We start from the raw sequence: 12,501 nt of genomic DNA, 5'->3' as shown, positions 1-12,501 counted from the left end.
CACCAAGGTCATGAAATTCTCTCTTTCAGACTATTCTACCCTTTCTTGTTTGACAGGAATTTTGTGCCATATGTCATTTCAGATTTCCCATTGACAGAAAAAGAAAGGTTTCATCAGTTATTTATTTGCACATAGGTAAAAACAATCTGTACACATGATTTGTGTGAAGTTGTAATAAATCATGGTTGGCTTTACTGTCGAAGCATGTTAAGCATTAAAGTAAAACATTTAGGTATTTCAAAGTGAAATTTTTGGTTTTGATAGTCATTTTTTGAGGGAATAATTCCCTTCAATTTTAAGGAGCTTCTTTATAGTAAAAAAAAAAAAAAAAAATCACTATTATTTCAGAACCCTTTTCCCAATAACACCATTAAACAACATTCAGATATTGATTGCTGTATCTTTCAGCCCGACTCGTCCTTCAAAACTTTTCTTTCTGCGCTACCTCAGACCGGTCTATTTGGTGACCTTGAGGCCTAAACGGTGGAGACCGTCTCTTCCTCTGCGTCGCGGCATGCAGAGTGAAGGTTCGCTGAAATGAACGATGACTGCACGGCGTTCCGGTCCACCCCTCCTCTTCCTCCTCCTCCTCCTCCTTCACCGCCTCCCCCCTGTTTGTTTGGTGTTCCTCTGAAAGACGTGTTTATCAGCTCAACTGTCAGCGAGAGTCTTCCGATCGCTGGAAACTATAGACGAGTTGAAAGGGCCACGAGAATGAATGAGGAAAGAGACAAGCGAGTACAAAGTGGAGTGATGAGGAAGAAAGGACTACCTTGACGCTACAATGTATAAGTATGCAGTTGAACGGCGATTAATCAACTTTTTAATTAACGGGCTCGTCCGTCCTGGATTGCCCGCGTGTTGCCATGACAACTGGCTTTGCACAGGGTGGCATTGTTGCTCCTTCTCTTGCTTTCTCCCCCTCTGTACAGGACTCCTGATCATTGCTGGTGGGGATTAAGAGAAAGGAAGAAAATGCAGGATCGCAGAGACGTTAACGTGGATCTGGCAGCAGCGAGAAGCTGCAACAGAAAGCACAAACATGCAGGGGATCTGAGGAGATAAACGGAAAAGAGAAGGGGAGATGCTAGAATACGACTTCACAGGTAAAGCCATTGGAAGTCTGTGAGCCGCTTTCCAAATTGTACGTCACAGTAACTCGCAGAATGGGTGTAAATTGCACTTTTTGGTTTTCATGTGCCATAAGACATGTCTAAACCACTAGCTACTGCTACAATAACCCAGAGATTTTGATGTTATTCATTGAAGTTTCATAATTTCAAATCAAAAGTCGATATTTCATTAACTACCTAAAATGCTGGTGGGATGGAATCTGTGGCTGGTTCCTTAAAAGCTCTGATGGAGGTGGAGGAAGAGAAACCGGGTGGCTTGGCTGATTGCACAGCTGCAGTAAAATCCTAATCGGCTGAACAGGCAGCGCGGGGCACGTTGCATATAGTAGCACATACCAGGGTTTTCCTACCTTAATAAGACTTGCAAAATGCGACCTAGCGGAAAGTCTTATTTGAATGAAGGGACGGGAGAAATATATGGCTGAAAGTTATCCTCTGCTCTGAAGAGAAATTACCGGAAACAAAATATTCCGCAGTGATGGAGAAAGATTCCTCTCCCCGGGCCAGAATAAGTTGTGTGTGACAGATGAATCACCTTGCTTCAAAGCAGTAACTCAGTCAAATGAGTCAGTGGATACACCCACCGAGGATGTGACCCACCCACAGATGGCACAACTGAAAAGTGATTTTGGTAAGTTATGAATCCCCTCAATGTCACTTCAACCTCCAAGGGCTTTCTGATGGAAAGAGGAAGAAGGAGAAGAAGAAGAAGAAAAAAAAAAAACCCACCAATAAATTTCATGAGATACCATCAAAGAGATCTAGTTTGTTACTAGCAAACTAGCATTAGTCTCCAAGGCATGCTGTCAGGATGAGTTTGTAAAAACACGCATCATGCAACAGATACAGGAGAAGCTTTTTGGACTTTTCGCTGTATTTCGCACCAGAAGGCTTCATTTCAATTGTCGTTATTAAAAATGCAGTCATTTTCACTTGTAATTGCTTATTTTGTAACAAAAAATATAGACATTTAAATCATATAAACCTGCAACACAACAGAAAAAAGCAGTTTATTTTAACAATTCCACTCAAGATGGAATCCAGCCAGATGTGTTTGACACTCCTCAGCGAAACCCTATTTGTTTGGTTGGAAATTCAGCCGCACAAGAATCTGATACGTCGTTATCTCAGTGTGAAATCTTCTGCCGAGACCCACGCCAGCACATCAAAAAGAGGGAGAAAACACGCAGAAAGGGCAACAAATAAACATATGCTAACAGGTACATATGGATGAAAGGCGGAAACAAACAGAAAAAGAGAGGAGCGCGATGAAAGACTGGTACAACAGTGGGAATCGGAAGTGCAGAGATGACGAGAGCCTGTTTATGTAACGGTTTCTCCCCAAGGCAATAAAGAGAGAGAAAGCAAAGGAGAAAGAGAGAGAGGGGGAAAGACAGCTACTCTGTAAAATGCACACACAAAAAAATACTCCCAAAACTGGCGGAGTAGTCCCATTCTCGAGATTTAGAGTGTTTTCTGCAGGCGAGCAAGGCGCGCAGTAAAAGTAAACTGACCTAAATTACAAGGGAACACTCCGGAATTCATCATGAAGTCTCGAAAACCTGAATCCTCACAAAATGTGTGTCATGCTGGTGAAAAAGACGCAGCGGGGCAGGGACTTATTTCAAGTAACCCGCATGCCTGGTTGATAAAAAGCCTCGAATTTTATCTCAGTTGGACGGAAGCATTGGGACAAGTCGAGCACACCTCTGAAGGTCCAAGACAAACTGATGGTAATGATGCAAATACATGCAAAAAAAAAAATTCAGAAATGCAAAAAGCAATGCAGAAAACCTATGCATGCACAAATCCATGCAGAAGATCTCAGCCTGGATCCAAACCCACAACGTCCTCGCTGCGAGGCGAGAGTGCTAACTCTGGAAACTGTGGGGACCCAAACTTGAATTTGTGACCTCTCAGCAAATCATACATCAAGTGGGAGCCTTTAAAAAAGAAAAGGACAGTGGAATAAAAATGCCTCAATGAATCAAAGCACTTTACATTCTCCTCACAGTTAGAAAGTATTAGAGAGCATGTGAGGTAAGGGAAGAATAATAAATAGGATGCCTAATTCAGGGCTTAGATTGGGAAAGTGTAAGAGGGAGAAGGGGAATAAGGGAGTCAGAAAGACAAAGAGGCTGAATTAAAGATGAGATGGGAAAAGAGAAAGATAGGCATGATAGTGTGTAAGGTACTGAAGCAAGAGCAGATGATTGAAAAAAAAAAAGGGAAAAAAAAAAGAATCTGAAGCAGAAAAAGTGGAGAAATACAGAAGAATAAGAGGCAGCGGGGAAGCGTTTGAGACGGACAGAGATAAAAAAGAATACGCAAATGCATTTAGGGATAGAATTGGCTGCTCAACCAAGAGCAGTCTGCTAATGTGTGGGGAAATCTGCCTGTGTGCAGATAATAAAGAGAACTGATGAAGCGGCTGCAGCCACACCACTTGTGCGGTGGGATTCGGCTCTCCATTTCTGGCTTCTACTGGAGTGATCTGAGCTAAAATGAGGCTAAAAAGCTCCTCAGTATATCCGCTCAGCAGCGTTAGCAGAAGAAATGATCGCACACAAATTTTCAAGGTCAGCGGGGTCACGAGTATTTAGTCAATGTTTAGGATGCAAAAAGGGTCAAAGGGACAACGCCAACAAGGTGTCGTCTTAGACAGAAACACAAGCAGCGCCCACTAGTGGCCTGACGTGTTAACGACATCATTATAGATGTTTCTGCGATTGAATTGAATGAAGAAAAAAAAAAAGCGATGTGTTTTCACTTGAACCGTTGCATAAGTTTGGCCTTAATGTGTTCCTAAAAACAGAAAGTCTCCTCATTACCTGAAACGGGGTTTCAAGATCCTGACCAACACCGAAAACATTTTAAAAAGTACCCCCAAGAAAGAAATATCCAGCATTTCATTAGATAGAGGAGAGGAAAAAAAGTGAGGGAAGCAAAGAAACAGAGGCATGGAGGGGAAAGTGAGGGAGGGGTGGTTCACTGCCGACCCATATTAAATGGAGTTAAGTGTGGCTCCGAGCAGGGGCCCTAAAAAATGTCAAAGTGTGTGTAAATGACTATAACTTGCGTGTGTTGTATTTTTAGCCCGTCCTGTGTTGCTTCTCCCCTGATTAACTAAGGATGATTAGAAAGGACACCTGAAGCAGGGGAAAAAAAAAAAAAAAACTGCAGAATTAATGTTTTCACAGCATCTGCTTGATGACTCTAAAAATATACAAATGTCAATCATCTGCGGGGGGGGGGGGGGGGGGGGGGGGGGAGATGTCATCGCCGCTTCTACCCACAGTGGATGTGCACATGAATGGCCCCGGCCACAATATGAGAGCAGCGATAAGCAGGGCTGTCTGTACAAACCACTGGAAGGTCAGACAGGAGTCAAGGAAGCATGTTAATTTAAATTATCCGACAATTAAGATCACTCAACGGCACTTAAAGCCAGGAACTGGGAAATATGGACAAGATATTCAAGATACAAGATGTAAGAAACAATGTTTTCAAGGACAAGTTGTTAAAGGTAAATATGTACGAGTCATTTTAAAGAGCACACGACTCTACATGAAGCTCGAGGTAATGACCTTTTTGCTGAAACTGACTAATCAAAGCTCTGCAGTCTGAGGTCAAATATGTCTGCCTTAAAATTCAAGGCTCGCTGCCTGTCTTGCATGCACTCATGGTAGGGAAGGTAGGAGGCAGTCAGCCACAACCAGCCCTCACAGCAAACCAAGTGGAAAAGTGTCTCCTTACACTGTCCCAGGAGAGACGAAGCAGGGGGAAAAAAGAAAAAAAAAAAAAAAGGAGAGAGAGCAAAAAAGAAAAAAAAAAAAAGAAAAATCCACGGGGCCAACTCCAGTCACTGCATGTCCTTCACACTTGCTTTAATCAGCAGAGACGGAAGAGAAATCAGGGCAGAGGACAGGAAGGGGAAAAAAGCAGGAAGCCCCAAGATACAGGAGGCAAAGGGGGGGAATCGGGGGAACCTGGACCTAAAGCGGGGGGGGTTGAGCATGTGTTAATCAGTCATAATGCAACACACTACGTCGTCACATTATGTCACAGACACACATCCCGGTTTTTTTAGACCTTCATCCCGAGAGCGGAGAAAGAGGGGGGGGGGACTGGAGGGGCTGGAGAGATTGCCTGAGTTATTTCTGCACTGATGAAGCTGAGGCAGCCGCAAACCTGCCCCAGAGGACCTCTGCTAAGAGCCCGCAAGAATCCTGTGCATGACTGGAGCGAGGGGAAAGCGCGGGGCCAAGGACATGCAGGATAATGTACAGCAACAAACACACACAGCCACATACGTAACGGCCATGCAGACGCATGCCTGGAGGAGGCCAACACACTCAAATATCACCGTTTTTCAGGCAAATAATATCTTTAACCCAAAACATTACATATGAAGGAGCTCACATTTATATGGAAAATAAAGAGACACACACACACGGAAAAAATCCTGCACTGTACGAAAAAAAAAAAAGAAAAAAAAAGGCCGACTTCCTGTTTATATGCTTCATCGAGTAGAAATGTCTCATCCCGGAGTGTGCGTGTTGGTCTGCACTGGCCCGATGTCCTTGTGGCTGGATGCATTTTTCAGATGACATTTTCAAAGTCAGCGTGTAATCTTGCGACTCATGTAAATGCATAATTCAGCGAGGAGAAGGTGAGACCGCTGCGACGTCACGGTGATGGTGGCGGCGGCGGCGGCGGGCGCGCCTTCTTTCCATGCTCATGGAGTCTGCAGGTGACCCGGCTGCTGAGAGCGAGGATGCGCGGCCGAAGAGGACGGAAAAGTCTGTTTGTGTGTGATTTCAGGAAACTAAGAGTCGAGCCGACAGACTGCTGAATTGGCAGTTTAGAGAGAGAGAGAGCGAGAGAGAGAGAGAGAGAGAGAGAGAGAGAGAGAGAGATGGGAGTTTGGGTGTAAATAACACACACATCACTGGGTCCACTGATCTCTCTCTCGGTCTTTCTGTCTCTGCCTCGGGGCACCGAGGGTCCAGCTTGCCGACTAAAGTGGGGGTGGTGTCCCCGGAGAGTGTGTGTGCATGTGTGCGTCTGCGTGCGCGCCGTCTGTCTGCACGGGCTCAAAGTGTGTTTGAGTAAGCAGGAAAGAGACAGCGAGAGTATGGTGTATGCACGTGTGGCGCATCCCTCCATCTGCATCCGTGTGTGTGTGTGTGTGTGTGCGCATGTGTGTGTATGCATGTGTGCACGAATGTGTACTCAGCACACGAGAATCACATTATGTAATCTTTTATCCATATGAAAAAAAAAGCCTTTGTCAGCTCTTTGCTTTTGTGCGGTGGTTCATTTTGTGCATACAGTGCTGGGAAGAAAGATGAAGGCGGGATTAAAGTCGTGCACACACACACACACACACACACACACACAAACACAAACATGCATGCACGCGCACAAACTGACATACAAACATCATGGCATAATAAAAGAGAAAAGAAATGGCATGCAGTCACACACAAATACACTTCTGCCGCACTTGCACATCTGCTGAATGCAGAGACGCAACGTGGACACACACACACACACACACACACACACACACACACACACACACACACACACACTCGCCTGGGAATTAGGAGTACATATAATAGAGCGTACTGTCCTCTCCATCTTTTCCAGGGATGCGAGGTCTCACACGGGTCACCTCTCCCATTGTGACCACCCTGCAGGCAATAATGTCCCCTTGCTGTGATCCCACTGTCCTTTCACACTTGCCAACAAACCCGGCAACCTTCATCTTGCTTGTGTATTGACACCCTGGCATTGGGGCCAAATGTTCTCTCTCTCCCAGTGTGTTGATGATTTCTAGCACTGGATGTGAGACCGGAGCGTCGGATCTGAAAGGTTATCATAAATGCGATCATATAAAAGCTTTGTTGTTTTCTTTTCAACTAAAAGTGTCTTGTCTTTGAATATAATTTAATTTAAAAGCTCTGCTCAAGTATCAGAGTGAAGAAATAAGTTGATGTGCCCGAGGGACCTTCAGTAGTTTGTTACAGTCATTTTCTTGTACTTCAGAACCTCCGTGTAATATTACGCTTTGGTTTCCAACGCTGTCTGAGGATTGATATAATCATCGGCGTTGTAATCAGAATCAGTAGTATTGCTCATCACTGCGCTGGGCACACACACCTGAAAATAAGCAACAACGCTTTGAATGTGTCACACAAACACCTGGTTAACAAAAAGTGAAAACAAAAGGTGGTTTGACCTCAGTGGGCTAGTGACAGCAGCACCATGAGTCATTATGCTGATTTGTGCTATTTTTGTCATTTTTTTTTGTGGCAGAAACTGAAAAATGGAGTACGTCTGTATAGCGCTGGCTGGAAACGCTGCAGTTTAATCCAACTTCCCATGAAATCTACAAAGTTCGATTGAATTTGTTGCATTGCGATCATATGATTCAAGTTTTCTGGAGGGTCTGACCCGCCTACTTCCCGCCACAACGCCGAGTTCCAGCCGAAGACGTGATGGTAAGAGAAGTTGAGGCCCTGGAGTTCAGTCAGTACAGCTGCTGCTGGACTACAGCGCTACTGCGGAAGATAAATTTGAAACACAAGCGAGACTCGCATCAATAGATTGCCCATGGGTGAGATGATGAACTGTGACTTTTGGCACATTTGTAGCCACTAATCTCCTAAAGGGCAAAAAAATGCAAATAGCCAGTGACATAATGATTCTCCTGGCCCTCCATCTTTGAGATAACCGAGCAAAACGCTACCACTGACCCCATTTCATTGTCCCATTAGTTTTCTCCTACTTGAAAGGGCCTCTGCACATTGTGAAGCATTAATATGTATGTCTTTCCAAACTACTATGTAAAGAAAGCGCATGAGTAGAGAAACAACACCCCGGAGAATGAAAGCTGATATATGTATGGAAGTCCTTATAAACAGCTACTTCCACAGGCCGCTTATTGATATGTTGAAAAACTATTTTTCAGATCTGTTGTTTACAGGTGTGCAACATGTCTGAGCAACTGCTGGGTGCTGTGACATTACTGAGCTCGAATCAGCAGTTTTAAAAGCCTGTATTATGCATGGTCCGTACAATGCATGGCATAAGCTTTTGGGAAAGTCTTAAGCTGCTATTTCAGTTCGGCTGATAAGGGGAAAAAAAACAGGAAAACAAACCTCAAAACCACTGCTGGCCTAAGCCCAAATTTATTACATTAAAATGAGGGAGTTTGCTGAAGTTGGCACAATACGACCAGACAAAGTGCCTTTCCTTTTCTTTTCTTTTTTTTTTTTTTAAATCCAAAGTTCAACCATTCAAAGTCTGACGGCGGTCTTCTGAAAATGTTCCAAAGAGTGGCTGAGAAGAACGCAAACAAGCCACACATGCTCGTGGCCTGAGGACAGAACCAAAGCTGCAAAGATACATTACAATGCATTAAGCGCAGCTTTTTCTATTATTTCATTATCTCGTCCCAGCCTACAGGGGAGAATTTGCTCAACACAAAAGCCAAAAAAATTCAATGGAGTAAAAAACTATTTCAGACAAGGGCGATCCATATATTAAGAAATGCAGTCTTAAGATACAATGTTTAATCAAAGAAACCTTTTTGGCAATACCTGGTATATTTTAAAAGGCAATGAATTTCATCCACCCGGGGAATTAAGGCATAGGAATTTTAATATAATAAAAAAAGAAAAGAAGAGGCAAAAAGTTGGAACAGACTTTTCTGTGATGATTGGAAAAGGTAAGAAAAAGAAGCTGGAAAATCTCCAAACATCAGCACTTTGCTCTTTTCGAATAAGTTCCTTCTCGGTCCTTTCAAACACTGCTGGGACTTTTCATTTCCATTCAGGCCTGAAAAGCCGTTTCCGCAGCTGCCACTCCTGTTGCCTCCCAAATGGAGTGGACAGGTGCCGAGGCCGCTCATTAAGCCAGTATCACTTTCTGTGATTGGCCGTGTCATGGTCATTGTTCCTGTCTCCACGCCGCACAGCCTCCATTTGTTAAACCGCAAGGCAACAGCGGCGGCATTAAGCAATACGTGGGAGAGATAGCGGAGAGGTATGACTGGAATCGTAATCAAAGTGCAAAACACATCCTGTTTTCCACCTAAATGCCATTACCTGGAAATTCTTTACAAAGCCCTAAAGCCATTTGTGAGAAAAATGTCATAATTATTTCATTTTGGCCAAAAGTCTCCCTGAGGAGTGAACAGAACCAAAGACACAAACACCAAAAAGGCTGCAGATAAGTGATGATTTGCAAGCAGTAATTTGACTTCTTTTTTTTAATCTGAAATAATTTGGTGCAGACAGCTACAGAATGAGCTAAATTTCCTTTATTTCACTTGAAGTCTCCGCAGATGAGCTACTTTAATATTAATCCCCTGCATTTTCCATGATATTGCATGGTGACTGCCACAGGTTATTTCGCTAGGAGAGGCCAAGAAAATGAAGGGGGGGGGGGGGGGGGGGGGGAAATTGCAACCATAAAAGCATTTCAATTGCTTCAGGGCTTCAGAAAGCACTGAGCATGGTATTAATAGAAAAGCGAATGTCATCTACGGAAACCAAAAAGGGCTACTTGTATGTAATTCAATGTGGAACATTTACAGAAGACTGAAAATTATCAGGAATTTCACCAGGAAGAAAATGGCTCCAGGTAAAACCTATAATACATATGGACTTTCAGAGAAATGAAAAAGAGCGGAATGAGAACCACAGATAATCCTTTGAGTGAACCCAGTCTACCAGAGGTAAACTTGCTATAGCCTCAACTCAAAGACAGAAACCAATTAGCTCTGCTAAAAGCCCAATTATCCTGATTCATCCGCGGTGTGTTCCTGTTTAGCCAGGTGTGTGATGTTCTGACTGCAGAGGAGAGCCAACTTAGATGAGGGGACGGGGAGATGCTTTCGCACACTCCTTCAAAAAACACAGCGAGAGGCCGCAGATTAAAAGGAGGAGGGTGGGGGGTAAATTGTTGCTTGCGAGAATAGCCGCCGGACCCTTGGGAGTTTGACAGAAGTAACTGCAGTGAAGTGAGGACAGAGGAAAATTGCAGTGCGCCAAAATAATGAGGCATGTTTGTGATGTCAGTCAGAAAGCTTTTCAAGCGAAAACAGCAAAACTTCGGTTGCGTTTTTGGGTCTGTTTACACGACAACAGTGCCAGGAGACACGGGAACTTTTTTATTTTTTTTTTTAATGATTTTCAAGGTGGAACTCTATACCACTAATCCCTTACATAATCCCTTGACATAGTTGTTGTATTGATTAGTGACCACGTCCCAAACCGAGCTCAATGCCACAGTGACGCTGCATCCAGCGGTCCCGAGGAGGATGACTGATAGGCGGGTAAAGGGAAAAGACGCAGCAGCGCCAGATGTTGGAATCGCTCGGTGCACAGTCCGGGTCAAGGAAAGATCGGTCATGCATGATCCAAGGAACTGTAAGAAAACGTGATCGTCAGTGAACGACCGGCCGAGCACTGAGTGTGAAGAGTGTCGGCACGTCAGGAAATGCTAAAAGCAAACGCTGACGACAGGAGTCTTCAGAAATGAAAAGCCTGTGACACTGGTTATCATACCTTCTCTTCCACTTCCGGTATTATGAGACTTGTATTCATCTAATACCCACTTCAAAGTGTTAATGTCCATTACAGTTGGGTAATTACATCTAATAAAAGACAGACCTTTACTTAACAGAGAGCGCAATTTAGTTGTGGGCAAATTGTAGACTCACCTCTTCATCATTCAGCCACAGCAATTACGAGCATGTTTTTTTTTTTTTTTTTATTTAAATTACCTCTGACAATCCATAACTACCAGGTTTCCTCTTGTGAAATGTGTCTCAACATGACACATGCAGAGCACAGACTTCCAGAGAAAAACTCAACGCTGCAGAATGCTGAAAAGCTGACTTGCAGAGTCCAACCAAGAGCTTCTGGCAGTCAAAATTGATTTCCGTCTCATCGTGATCCCACCTCTCAATTTCAGAGCATTTCATTTTTCCCTTTTTTTTTTTTTTTCCTTCCCTTCAAATCTTAAAATCTCTGCAGCATGACTGATTATTGACAGACCAACTCTCGCAACTGTTCAGTCTTTGGGGAACATAAAAGAAAAGCTCCAGCCAGCATCCTCACAGTCAAAGTCTCGGCTCCCAATCCGCTCTGAGCCAAACTGCTGCGATCCTTTCAAATTTATTTCTCGGAGCGGCAGCAGGGGAATACTCACACATCAGGTGAGTGGCTGAAATGAGACATCCCATATTACAATGACAAAATGCACTGTCTCCGCAATGAGTCTGCTTTACAGGGATGCCTGGTAAGCAGCGATGCGTCGTCGGCCCCCACCGACTCCCCAGGAGAAGGCAAATAAACAGAAGAAAGCTTTATAAAACCAGGCGAGAGATTGGAGCGGAGGGCAGAAGCGCTCCTTAGCAACGGCCGAGTCACTGTTAAAACAGCATCTGATAATTTTACAGCATCTCAGGTCGGTCTTCTAGCAGAGTAATGCTAAAGTATGACAGAGAAGATTCTCACTGGGTGACATGCTTAAGGGGAATTTATATAAACAACAGCTAAGCCATAAATAAATGTGATTAGAATTAAGAATGGGCCCAGGCCTACTACATGAGCCCTCAGCATGGCGGGAACGTGGGCTTTACAGTCAGGGCGGTTCCACATATTGTTCCAAGAGATGCTGATCTGCAGGATCAAAATATGCTGAGCTCCTGAAAAGGCTCTTCTTCAAACCCTTTGGAATGCTTCATTTAGAAGACAATCACTTTGTCCCATTGGTCTCATTGTAGCAAAATCTCATATTCACTTAACTCACTCGAACTAAGCAGTTTTGGTTCAGGATGCTACTGCAGCAAGCCTCAATCCCCCCTTGTTGTCCCAGGTCCCTGCTGGACCACCAACGCAAAGTTTTCCTTAATGAGTGTGTGCACAGACACACGCGCGCGCGCGCACACACACTGAGCCCACTTCATTACGACAACCTTGTTTTCTTGTAGAGACGCCTGACACAGCAGCGCCACTGATGTCTTCCATATCTACAGCCGGAGGGACAATGAGGAGAGGGCAACGAGAGAAGAGGAAGAGAGGGAGATGTGAAGAGATGCAATCTGCCCTACCTAGCCTCAGCCTACACACAGACAAAGACCAGCCACCACTTCAAAGGAGAAAGACAGAAAAAAAGGAGAGAAAAAAAAAAGAAAAAAGGAAAAGTCAAGCTCTCAGCTTTTCTGGAGATGGTCTCTACGGGTTAATTAGAACACCAAGTCCCACCTCATCTGCCTTCGAGTTGCATAGTAGGCATTCACACACAAACTGCCCTGTGCTCCGCGACCGTAACACACTCTCCCCTACAC

General features: G+C 44.2%; 1 protein-coding gene across 1 annotated transcript in view; it reads right to left on the bottom strand.

The window, feature by feature from the left end:
- snd1 (staphylococcal nuclease and tudor domain containing 1) overlaps positions 1-12,501 on the bottom strand; it is a 165,046-nt gene that overhangs the window by 46,732 nt on the left and 105,813 nt on the right. The window lies entirely within an intron of this gene.

This window comes from Salarias fasciatus, chromosome 17, assembly GCF_902148845.1.
Source record: "Salarias fasciatus chromosome 17, fSalaFa1.1, whole genome shotgun sequence".
In the NCBI taxonomy this organism is placed as follows: domain Eukaryota; kingdom Metazoa; phylum Chordata; class Actinopteri; order Blenniiformes; family Blenniidae; genus Salarias; species Salarias fasciatus.
The sequence above is the reverse complement of the archived record's forward strand: the minus strand, read 5'-3'. Positions and strand labels throughout refer to the sequence as shown.